This window comes from Pleurodeles waltl, chromosome 5, assembly GCF_031143425.1.
Source record: "Pleurodeles waltl isolate 20211129_DDA chromosome 5, aPleWal1.hap1.20221129, whole genome shotgun sequence".
Lineage (NCBI taxonomy): Eukaryota > Metazoa > Chordata > Amphibia > Caudata > Salamandridae > Pleurodeles > Pleurodeles waltl.
Window position 1 is genome coordinate 1,051,260,912 of NC_090444.1, and position 12,366 is coordinate 1,051,273,277.

The 12,366-nt window shown below is 43.4% G+C and overlaps 6 non-coding genes across 6 annotated transcripts; 3 read left to right on the forward strand and 3 right to left on the reverse strand.

The window, feature by feature from the left end:
- The first annotated feature begins 1,054 nt into the window (after positions 1-1,054).
- TRNAL-UAA (transfer RNA leucine (anticodon UAA)) lies at positions 1,055-1,137 on the forward strand. Its single transcript has one exon. It is a non-coding gene; the product is annotated as a tRNA-Leu (tRNA).
- Positions 1,138-1,431: 294 nt separating this feature from the next.
- Positions 1,432-1,514, reverse strand: TRNAL-UAA (transfer RNA leucine (anticodon UAA)). The gene has a single exon. It is a non-coding gene; the product is annotated as a tRNA-Leu (tRNA).
- Positions 1,515-6,344: 4,830 nt separating this feature from the next.
- Positions 6,345-6,427, forward strand: TRNAL-UAA (transfer RNA leucine (anticodon UAA)). Its single transcript has one exon. It is a non-coding gene; the product is annotated as a tRNA-Leu (tRNA).
- Positions 6,428-6,721: 294 nt separating this feature from the next.
- Positions 6,722-6,804, reverse strand: TRNAL-UAA (transfer RNA leucine (anticodon UAA)). The gene has a single exon. It is a non-coding gene; the product is annotated as a tRNA-Leu (tRNA).
- Positions 6,805-11,634: 4,830 nt separating this feature from the next.
- On the forward strand, positions 11,635-11,717 carry TRNAL-UAA (transfer RNA leucine (anticodon UAA)). Its single transcript has one exon. It is a non-coding gene; the product is annotated as a tRNA-Leu (tRNA).
- Positions 11,718-12,011: 294 nt separating this feature from the next.
- Positions 12,012-12,093, reverse strand: TRNAL-UAA (transfer RNA leucine (anticodon UAA)). The gene has a single exon. It is a non-coding gene; the product is annotated as a tRNA-Leu (tRNA).
- Between the last annotated feature and the right edge of the window lie 273 nt (positions 12,094-12,366).

Consider the following 12,366-nt stretch of genomic DNA (forward strand, 5'->3'; position numbering starts at 1 on the left):
TATATAATAATACGGCGCACCATGGCACAGGGTAGGGGCATTAGCGTTATATTTTTTACGCTATTGATGTACTCTGCAAGATTAGCGCCATCATTTTGGGACTAATCCTGCAGAGTACATAGGGGCCCATTATAAATAATGGTATTCCCCCTTTTAACGCCTCCTCTGAGTAGGCGTTAAAAGTGTAAAACAAATGGCGCAAGGAAATCTCTTAGATTGCCTTGCGCCATTTTTTCGGGCTCCCTAATGGGCGAACGCCCACCTTGTATAAATTATGCCTGACCCTTCCCCACCACACCGCTTCCTCTACTGCCAACTCTATGCCTCCCAGCCATTCCCGTGCAGTGCGGCAAACGAAGCGACCCACGCGGAGTCAAGAGTTCGCTCTTGGCTACAACACCAGCCCCAGAGACACCCTTCTCAAAAAGCAACCTGTCAGGTGAGGAACGAGTGTGCCCACTCTCTAACAAGGGAACGCCCCCTTTGCACACATCATGCATATATTATGCATGATGTGGCGCAAAGTGTTAACAAGTTGGCGCAAACCTAGCTTGCGCCACCTTGTAAATATTTTGCTATGGTAGTGGCCTATGATCTTCACATTTGCGGCAAAATAAATTCTGCAAATGTAGCGCTAAGGGCCGCAAGGGCCTTGTAAATCTGTCCCAAAGTGTTTTAGATTGTGTGAAGTGTAGTTTTGAGTCTTGAAAAGGGGTTAGTGTGATATTTCTTAAGATTATCGTCAATTTGCAGACATATTTAATAGGACATGTGACAAAAACGGTGTGAAAAAAGCGCACCTTTTTTCGTCCTACACGCTGATAATCTTAAACATGTTTGATAGGTATGGTTGTATCTTTTTTTTTATTAAGTACATGCACGTTTTATAGAGGAGAGGCATGACATTACCTTGTATTCCTGAAATGTGTTTTGCGTAACCTGATAAAATATATAGATATGAAAAAAAATATATATATAGAAAGCTCAATGTCACACAGTGAGCACTCTTGATATCTATAATAAGTGCCATGTTGTTGCCCTTTCCTGCACAGGTACCAGGATGGCCAAGTGGTTAAGGCGTTGGACTTAAGATCCAATGGACATGTGTCCACGTGGGTTCAAGCCCCACTCCTGGTAGAGAGATTTTGTAATTCCTTATGCACCAAATGGAAAGCATTAAGTCAGGTATCATAAACAAATAAGTCACCTATAATAAACGAAAAAGCATACTGTAATACAACCTGCAACAAAAGGTTACTAAGTTTCAAAGAGAAATGTACAATACAAGGCGTTTACTTTTTTGGGGGTAGAAAAATACACGTTAATCGATATGAAGATTTTATATGTAGCTCTTATTTTAATATTAATCAGGAGCAACTGAAAAGTGCGTGAAATTGAAATGAACAGTGTCACGGGAGAGAAAAAATGATATACCAGGAGTGGGGCTCGAACCCACGCAGACACATGTCCATTGGATCTTAAGTCCAACACCTTAACCACTCGGCCACCCTGGTCTACATAGTGCAGGTGTGCCTGCAATCATGATATAGTTGTTTTTCAGGAGAAGAATCATCTATACTATCAGCCCTCCCAACAGGAAAAGCAGAATTCAAAACCCCCAAAATATCCCTCAGCTTTTGCATGGAAATAGGATGCCATTGATCCAACCTGGATCCATCCTCCATCGCCCAGCCAGCAACAATTCTCCTACACATTTCTCCTTCCATGGTATCATAATCCCAAAAGTACTTACCGAAAAATGTAATACCTGCCATCTTCCCTGTTATAGCCACCACCGCCAATCCTAGGTCAATATGTGTCATAATGAAGCAGACTCCATCCTCCCTCCTATACCGTGACATGTAAGGTCCCTCATACCTCCTCAATGCACCAGACTCAATAAATTCTGCCTAGGCCTTGCCATATGACCTCAAAGTAGATGGAGCAATGGACTGACGAATCAATTGTAACATCCTTAGATTCCCAGCTCCCAAAGGTCCACCGTCAAAGCCGTTTTAAGCAAATCTGCTCCCGGCACCAGTACACCGAATCTCTGCCACTGTGAACGAGATAGCCCATCAGTGATATCATTATTCACACCTGGAACATACTGACCCTTAAACAAAATATTGAATTTCAGACAATGAAGCAAAAATAAACGCAACAACTTCAAAACTTTTTCATCTCGAGCCTTCTGTGAATTGACTAAATTAACAACTGTTTGGCTATCCACGTTAAAAACCACTCGCCTGTTTGCTAAAAGGTTACCACACAACACTAAAGCAACCATCAAATGGAAAAAAACTCCAGAAACGAAATGCTATGGTGTGCCTCTCTCCAAGAATCCGGCCATGACTCAGCAGTCCAATCACCATCTCAGAAAACCAAACCATGGGCTCCCGAATCATCAGAAAAAAATTGAACTTGCCATAACCATTCATCCTCAACCGTCAACATGTTAACACCATTATTACTTTGCTGGAAAGAAACCAACATTCTGAAGTCAGCATTGATGACCTCTTTAAGCCGAATTCTGGGATGAGGTAAAACAGCACCTTTGACTGAAAAACCAAGGCACCTACAAAGAGCTCTACCAACTCTCACCACATGGCACGCAAACTTCAAAGAACCCAATAAGGCTTGCACCTGCTGTAACTCCAGCTTATCCGTGGAAACAGCCTCCTCCAACAGAGAAATCAACTTTTGAACTTATCCACCGGAAACCGTACCTCAGATTTCTCTGAGTTCAATATAGCAGGGCCTTCAGTCTTATCCGGAGCCAAAGGTACTTCCATCTCCTCCATACACTTCTGAAATTCAATTAACCCTTTTTTACATTCATTGGACCACTGCAAGCCCATCAGAAAAGAGTCACCTAGGTAGTTCGTGACATGCCCGAGCCCAGTCTTCTGTTGGAAAAACCACTGCAAAAAACAACTACAAGTTTCAAACAGGGAACAAGAAACAGAACAGCCCATTGGCAACATTATATCCACAAATATAGAATCCTCAGATTAAAGACCCAGCAATGAAAAATCCTCAGGATGTACCGGCAATAGTCAAAAGACAGATTGAATGTCTAACTTTGCCATTTGTGCCTTCCTTCCACAAGCCCTTACCAACTTAATTGCCTCTTCCACTGATGTGCAATGCACTATGGAGTCTTCATGTGCAATTAAATCATTAACTGACTCCCCTGCAGCCCACGATAGATGATGAATCAATCTAAACTCACCTTGTTGTGTTTTAGGCACAACACCCAGTGGTGAAATTGTTAAGTTATGAATCGGCCAGGTATCCCATGGACCCACCATTCTGCCAGTCTCCAATTCCGTCCTCAATTTCTTTCTCACCACTTCCGGATTCTCAACTGCAGATTTCAAATTTTTTCTCTGTCTTCTATGACCTTGATAACATAGCTTGAAACCCTCAAGAAAACTGTAGTACAGTAACTTGGCCTCCTCACGCCTCGGATAAAACTGCAACCAATAAAACAAAATATCAAATTTATTAGGAGAAGGGCCCTTTTCCCACCATCTGCTGTATCCGACCCCTTCCCCTATCACCACCTCTACCTGCATTAGCCTTCCATCCCCATTGCATCCCTCCAAAACATTGCACCAATGGATGTTTGCCCCTGCAATTGGAGCAATTGTGCATGAACTTGCACTGGAGTCGTGTGCATGACCCTCTGTTGAAGGACCAACAAGATCCATTCTGTGGGAACTGAGCTCTCGTGAAACTACCCACCCTAGATTGGTTGGGATGCCCCTGACAGGGCTTGTAAGGAACCAGAAGACCACTAGCTGTGTGTAACGCTGAGGCATTCTTGGAAGTACACAACCCTTGCATCCAAAGCTCATTATAAATATCTCACCATTCTTTATCTGGAAATAATGCCATCTGGGCTAAAAGTTCTTCATTATATCTAAAACATCCAAAACCACCATAGTCTATTTGAGCCCACCTAAAAACGTCCATGTATTTTAATAGAGAAATACAACGCTCCGGATGCCTCTCACAATAAACGCTAGCAATGATTAAGAATACTGACATCCAATTCTCAAGGGTAGTGGGAACTTTCGGCCTCCTAGCTAATTCCCATTCCTACTCCTTTGACCCTTCCTTAGCCCACACTTCTCTATGTAATAATTTAAAAACATCAACAAACTCACCTTTACAAATGTTTTCCTTCATGGCTTGGGTGAGATGCGCCCCCAAAGGCAAGAACAACCCCATATATGGCAACTTTTTACTTTTTACACTACCCTCACCTGAGTTTCCTTTTTCCTTACCTGGCTCTGCCTTAGAAGCCTCCTCACCACTTGCCTCTAACTTACCATCATTGACTCCGACTTTTTTGTTCACAGCCCTCCCAAATGGACATTGTCTGCATCTTTAACTGCTTCATTATTTGCATCATCTTTCCCACTCAATCTACCCAAACTTCCTTATGCTAACGCAAAAGGGTATTACCCACTGTTACAGACCCCAAACACACTACCTTCATGCTTAACTCTTCACACCCCATAGCCACAGCAGCCTGTGTCTCACCTTTTTTTAATGAAACCACTTGCAGGTACCTGATTATTCATCTTGACTTTCCGATTACGCTGCACCATCAAAGGGGGCAAATCCTGAAACACACCAAAACTCTTTCCTCTGTTAGAACAGCTCACCTAATTTCTTTGCTGCATCTCCTTCCCCGAAGTCTCATCCCCACCCTCACAATTCTCCCCATCCTTAGTCTCCTGGTCGTCATCGTAATCCATCAATTCATCATGCAAAATGAGCCCCGAAGCCAACGAGACAGCACCTTGGCTGATAGCTGGGATCTTGAAGCCGTGATTGTACCATAAATCAAATGATTCACCAGGCCACTCCCTTGTAATCGGGTTGATCGCTCTGGATGCAACCCTCTCTTATGACCGGCATTTTAAAGGTGCCCAGACCTTTACCGGCGTCTCCGCTGTTGTCTTATTTTTCATGACGTCCTTTGGCATGGCTCGTCCTCCTGAGCTGCGAAGCCCAAAGGAGCTGTCACACCCCAAAAATGCTTCACCCACCCCAGGGTGTGCTTTCTTAAGCTCACCCCTGACAAAGCTATGCCCATCTTCCTGTAATTGCTGGACTCTATTGAAATTGACCTCACTTGTGTCAAAATTATAAACCATCTGTTGCTCCGAGACAAACACAAAGGGGCAGATTTAAGGAAAGTGGCTCTGCCGGTGCAGCGCCACGTTCCTTGCACCCCTTAACGCCCCTGTACCGCCACCATGTGTGAGCTATATATATAATAATACGGCGCACCATGGCACAGGGTAGGGGCATTAGCGTTATATTTTTTACGCTATTGATGTACTCTGCAAGATTAGCGCCATCATTTTGGGACTAATCCTGCAGAGTACATAGGGGCCCATTATAAATAATGGTATTCCCCCTTTTAACGCCTCCTCTGAGTAGGCGTTAAAAGTGTAAAACAAATGGCGCAAGGAAATCTCTTAGATTGCCTTGCGCCATTTTTTCGGGCTCCCTAATGGGCGAACGCCCACCTTGTATAAATTATGCCTGACCCTTCCCCACCACACCGCTTCCTCTACTGCCAACTCTATGCCTCCCAGCCATTCCCGTGCAGTGCGGCAAACGAAGCGACCCACGCGGAGTCAAGAGTTCGCTCTTGGCTACAACACCAGCCCCAGAGACACCCTTCTCAAAAAGCAACCTGTCAGGTGAGGAACGAGTGTGCCCACTCTCTAACAAGGGAACGCCCCCTTTGCACACATCATGCATATATTATGCATGATGTGGCGCAAAGTGTTAACAAGTTGGCGCAAACCTAGCTTGCGCCACCTTGTAAATATTTTGCTATGGTAGTGGCCTATGATCTTCACATTTGCGGCAAAATAAATTCTGCAAATGTAGCGCTAAGGGCCGCAAGGGCCTTGTAAATCTGTCCCAAAGTGTTTTAGATTGTGTGAAGTGTAGTTTTGAGTCTTGAAAAGGGGTTAGTGTGATATTTCTTAAGATTATCGTCAATTTGCAGACATATTTAATAGGACATGTGACAAAAACGGTGTGAAAAAAGCGCACCTTTTTTCGTCCTACACGCTGATAATCTTAAACATGTTTGATAGGTATGGTTGTATCTTTTTTTTTATTAAGTACATGCACGTTTTATAGAGGAGAGGCATGACATTACCTTGTATTCCTGAAATGTGTTTTGCGTAACCTGATAAAATATATAGATATGAAAAAAAATATATATATAGAAAGCTCAATGTCACACAGTGAGCACTCTTGATATCTATAATAAGTGCCATGTTGTTGCCCTTTCCTGCACAGGTACCAGGATGGCCGAGTGGTTAAGGCGTTGGACTTAAGATCCAATGGACATGTGTCCACGTGGGTTCAAGCCCCACTCCTGGTAGAGAGATTTTGTAATTCATTATGCACCAAATGGAAAGCATTAAGTCAGGTATCATAAACAAATAAGTCACCTATAATAAACGAAAAAGCATACTGTAATACAACCTGCAACAAAAGGTTACTAAGTTTCAAAGAGAAATGTACAATACAAGGCGTTTACTTTTTTGGGGGTAGAAAAATACACGTTAATCGATATGAAGATTTTATATGTAGCTCTTATTTTAATATTAATCAGGAGCAACTGAAAAGTGCGTGAAATTGAAATGAACAGTGTCACGGGAGAGAAAAAATGATATACCAGGAGTGGGGCTCGAACCCACGCAGACACATGTCCATTGGATCTTAAGTCCAACACCTTAACCACTCGGCCACCCTGGTCTACATAGTGCAGGTGTGCCTGCAATCATGATATAGTTGTTTTTCAGGAGAAGAATCATCTATACTATCAGCCCTCCCAACAGGAAAAGCAGAATTCAAAACCCCCAAAATATCCCTCAGCTTTTGCATGGAAATAGGATGCCATTGATCCAACCTGGATCCATCCTCCATCGCCCAGCCAGCAACAATTCTCCTACACATTTCTCCTTCCATGGTATCATAATCCCAAAAGTACTTACCGAAAAATGTAATACCTGCCATCTTCCCTGTTATAGCCACCACCGCCAATCCTAGGTCAATATGTGTCATAATGAAGCAGACTCCATCCTCCCTCCTATACCGTGACATGTAAGGTCCCTCATACCTCCTCAATGCACCAGACTCAATAAATTCTGCCTAGGCCTTGCCATATGACCTCAAAGTAGATGGAGCAATGGACTGACGAATCAATTGTAACATCCTTAGATTCCCAGCTCCCAAAGGTCCACCGTCAAAGCCGTTTTAAGCAAATCTGCTCCCGGCACCAGTACACCGAATCTCTGCCACTGTGAACGAGATAGCCCATCAGTGATATCATTATTCACACCTGGAACATACTGACCCTTAAACAAAATATTGAATTTCAGACAATGAAGCAAAAATAAACGCAACAACTTCAAAACTTTTTCATCTCGAGCCTTCTGTGAATTGACTAAATTAACAACTGTTTGGCTATCCACATTAAAAACCACTCGCCTGTTTGCTAAAAGGTTACCACACAACACTAAAGCAACCATCAAATGGAAAAAAACTCCAGAAACGAAATGCTATGGTGTGCCTCTCTCCAAGAATCCGGCCATGACTCAGCAGTCCAATCACCATCTCAGAAAACCAAACCATGGGCTCCCGAATCATCAGAAAAAATTTGAACTTGCCATAACCATTCATCCTCAACCGTCAACATGTTAACACCATTATAACTTTGCTGGAAAGAAACCAACATTCTGAAGTCAGCATTGATGACCTCTTTAAGCCGAATTCTGGGATGAGGTAAAACAGCACCTTTGACTGAAAAACCAAGGCACCTACAAAGAGCTCTACCAACTCTCACCACATGGCACGCAAACTTCAAAGAACCCAATAAGGCTTGCACCTGCTGTAACTCCAGCTTATCCGTGGAAACAGCCTCCTCCAACAGAGAAATCAACTTTTGAACTTATCCACCGGAAACCGTACCTCAGATTTCTCTGAGTTCAATATAGCAGGGCCTTCAGTCTTATCCGGAGCCAAAGGTACTTCCATCTCCTCCATACACTTCTGAAATTCAATTAACCCTTTTTTACATTCATTGGACCACTGCAAGCCCATCAGAAAAGAGTCACCTAGGTAGTTCGTGACATGCCCGAGCCCAGTCTTCTGTTGGAAAAACCACTGCAAAAAACAACTACAAGTTTCAAACAGGGAACAAGAAACAGAACAGCCCATTGGCAACATTATATCCACAAATATAGAATCCTCAGATTAAAGACCCAGCAATGAAAAATCCTCAGGATGTACCGGCAATAGTCAAAAGACAGATTGAATGTCTAACTTTGCCATTTGTGCCTTCCTTCCACAAGCCCTTACCAACTTAATTGCCTCTTCCACTGATGTGCAATGCACTATGGAGTCTTCATGTGCAATTAAATCATTAACTGACTCCCCTGCAGCCCACGATAGATGATGAATCAATCTAAACTCACCTTGTTGTGTTTTAGGCACAACACCCAGTGGTGAAATTGTTAAGTTATGAATCGGCCAGGTATCCCATGGACCCACCATTCTGCCAGCCTCCAATTCCGTCCTCAATTTCTTTCTCACCACTTCCGGATTCTCAACTGCAGATTTCAAATTTTTTCTCTGTCTTCTATGACCTTGATAACATAGCTTGAAACCCTCAAGAAAACTGTAGTACAGTAACTTGGCCTCCTCACGCCTCGGATAAAACTGCAACCAATAAAATAAAATATCAAATTTATTAGGAGAAGGGCCCTTTTCCCACCATCTGCTGTATCCGACCCCTTCCCCTATCACCACCTCTACCTGCATTAGCCTTCCATCCCCATTGCATCCCTCCAAAACATTGCACCAATGGATGTTTGCCCCTGCAATTGGAGCAATTGTGCATGAACTTGCACTGGAGTCGTGTGCATGACCCTCTGTTGAAGGACCAACAAGATCCATTCTGTGGGAACTGAGCTCTCGTGAAACTACCCACCCTAGATTGGTTGGGATGCCCCTGACAGGGCTTGTAAGGAACCAGAAGACCACTAGCTGTGTGTAACGCTGAGGCATTCTTGGAAGTACACAACCCTTGCATCCAAAGCTCATTATAAATATCTCACCATTCTTTATCTGGAAATAATGCCATCTGGGCTAAAAGTTCTTCATTATATCTAAAACATCCAAAACCACCATAGTCTATTTGAGCCCACCTAAAAACGTCCATGTATTTTAATAGAGAAATACAACGCTCCGGATGCCTCTCACAATAAACGCTAGCAATGATTAAGAATACTGACATCCAATTCTCAAGGGTAGTGGGAACTTTCGGCCTCCTAGCTAATTCCCATTCCTCCTCCTTTGACCCTTCCTTAGCCCACACTTCTCTATGTAATAATTTAAAAACATCAACAAACTCACCTTTACAAATGTTTTCCTTCATGGCTTGGGTGAGATGCGCCCCCAAAGGCAAGAACAACCCCATATATGGCAACTTTTTACTTTTTACACTACCCTCACCTGAGTTTCCTTTTTCCTTACCTGGCTCTGCCTTAGAAGCCTCCTCACCACTTGCCTCTAACTTACCATCATTGACTCCGACTTTTTTGTTCACAGCCCTCCCAAATGGACATTGTCTGCATCTTTAACTGCTTCATTATTTGCATCATCTTTCCCACTCAATCTACCCAAACTTCCTTATGCTAACGCAAAAGGGTATTACCCACTGTTACAGACACCAAACACACTACCTTCATGCTTAACTCTTCACACCCCATAGCCACAGCAGCCTGTGTCTCACCTTTTTTGAATGAAACCACTTGCAGGTACCTGATTATTCGTCTTGACTTTCCGATTACGCTGCACCATCAAAGGGGGCAAATCCTGAAACACACCAAAACTCTTTCCTCTGTTAGAACAGCTCACCTAATTTCTTTGCTGCATCTCCTTCCCCGAAGTCTCATCCCCACCCTCACAATTCTCCCCATCCTTAGTCTCCTGGTCGTCATCGTAATCCATCAATTCATCATGCAAAATGAGCCCCGAAGCCAACGAGACAGCACCTTGGCTGATAGCTGGGATCTTGAAGCCGTGATTGTACCATAAATCAAATGATTCACCAGGCCACTCCCTTGTAATCGGGTTGATCGCTCTGGATGCAACCCTCTCTTATGACCGGCATTTTAAAGGTGCCCAGACCTTTACCGGCGTCTCCGCTGTTGTCTTATTTTTCATGACGTCCTTTGGCATGGCTCGTCCTCCTGAGCTGCGAAGCCCAAAGGAGCTGTCACACCCCAAAAATGCTTCAGCCACCCCAGGGTGTGCTTTCTTAAGCTCACCCCTGACAAAGCTATGCCCATCTTCCTGTAATTGCTGGACTCTATTGAAATTGACCTCACTTGTGTCAAAATTATAAACCACCTGTTGCTCCGAGACAAACACAAAGGGGCAGATTTAAGGAAAGTGGCTCTGCCGGTGCAGCGCCACGTTCCTTGCACCCCTTAACGCCCCTGTACTGCCACCATGTGTGAGCTATATATATAATAATACGGCGCACCATGGCACAGGGTAGGGGCATTAGCGTTATATTTTTTACGCTATTGATGTACTCTGCAAGATTAGCGCCATCATTTTGGGACTAATCCTGCAGAGTACATAGGGGCCCATTATAAATAATGGTATTCCCCCTTTTAACGCCTCCTCTGAGTAGGCGTTAAAAGTGTAAAACAAATGGCGCAAGGAAATCTCTTAGATTGCCTTGCGCCATTTTTTCGGGCTCCCTAATGGGCGAACGCCCACCTTGTATAAATTATGCCTGACCCTTCCCCACCACACCGCTTCCTCTACTGCCAACTCTATGCCTCCCAGCCATTCCCGTGCAGTGCGGCAAACGAAGCGACCCACGCGGAGTCAAGAGTTCGCTCTTGGCTACAACACCAGCCCCAGAGACACCCTTCTCAAAAAGCAACCTGTCAGGTGAGGAACGAGCGTGCCCACTCTCTAACAAGGGAACGCCCCCTTTGCACACATCATGCATATATTATGCATGATGTGGCGCAAAGTGTTAACAAGTTGGCGCAAACCTAGCTTGCGCCACCTTGTAAATATTTTGCTATGGTAGTGGCCTATGATCTTCACATTTGCGGCAAAATAAATTCTGCAAATGTAGCGCTAAGGGCCGCAAGGGCCTTGTAAATCTGTCCCAAAGTGTTTTAGATTGTGTGAAGTGTAGTTTTGAGTCTTGAAAAGGGGTTAGTGTGATATTTCTTAAGATTATCGTCAATTTGCAGACATATTTAATAGGACATGTGACAAAAACGGTGTGAAAAAAGCGCACCTTTTTTCGTCCTACACGCTGATAATCTTAAACATGTTTGATAGGTATGGTTGTATTTTTTTTTTTATTAAGTACATGCACGTTTTATAGAGGAGAGGCATGACATTACCTTGTATTCCTGAAATGTGTTTTGCGTAACCTGATAAAATATATAGATATGAAAATATATATATATATAGAAAGCTCAATGTCACACAGTGAGCACTCTTGATATCTATAATAAGTGCCATGTTGTTGCCCTTTCCTGCACAGGTACCAGGATGGCCGAGTGGTTAAGGCGTTGGACTTAAGATCCAATGGACATGTGTCCACGTGGGTTCAAGCCCCACTCCTGGTAGAGAGATTTTGTAATTCATTATGCACCAAATGGAAAGCATTAAGTCAGGTATCATAAACAAATAAGTCACCTATAATAAACGAAAAAGCATACTGTAATACAACCTGCAACAAAAGGTTACTAAGTTTCAAAGAGAAATGTACAATACAAGGCGTTTACTTTTTTGGGGGTAGAAAAATACACGTTAATCGATATGAAGATTTTATATGTAGCTCTTATTTTAATATTAATCAGGAGCAACTGAAAAGTGCGTGAAATTGAAATGAACAGTGTCACGGGAGAGAAAAAATGATATACCAGGAGTGGGGTTCGAACCACGCAGACACATGTCCATTGGATCTTAAGTCCAACACCTTAACCACTCAGCCACCCTGGTCTACATAGTGCAGGTGTGCCTGCAATCATGATATAGTTGTTTTTCAGGAGAAGAATCATCTATACTATCAGCCCTCCCAACAGGAAAAGCAGAATTCAAAACCCCCAAAATATCCCTCAGCTTTTGCATGGAAATAGGATGCCATTGATCCAACCTGGATCCATCCTCCATCGCCCAGCCAGCAACAATTCTCCTACACATTTCTCCTTCCATGGTATCATAATCCCAAAAGTACTTACCGAAAAATGTAATACCTGCCATCTTCCCTGTTAT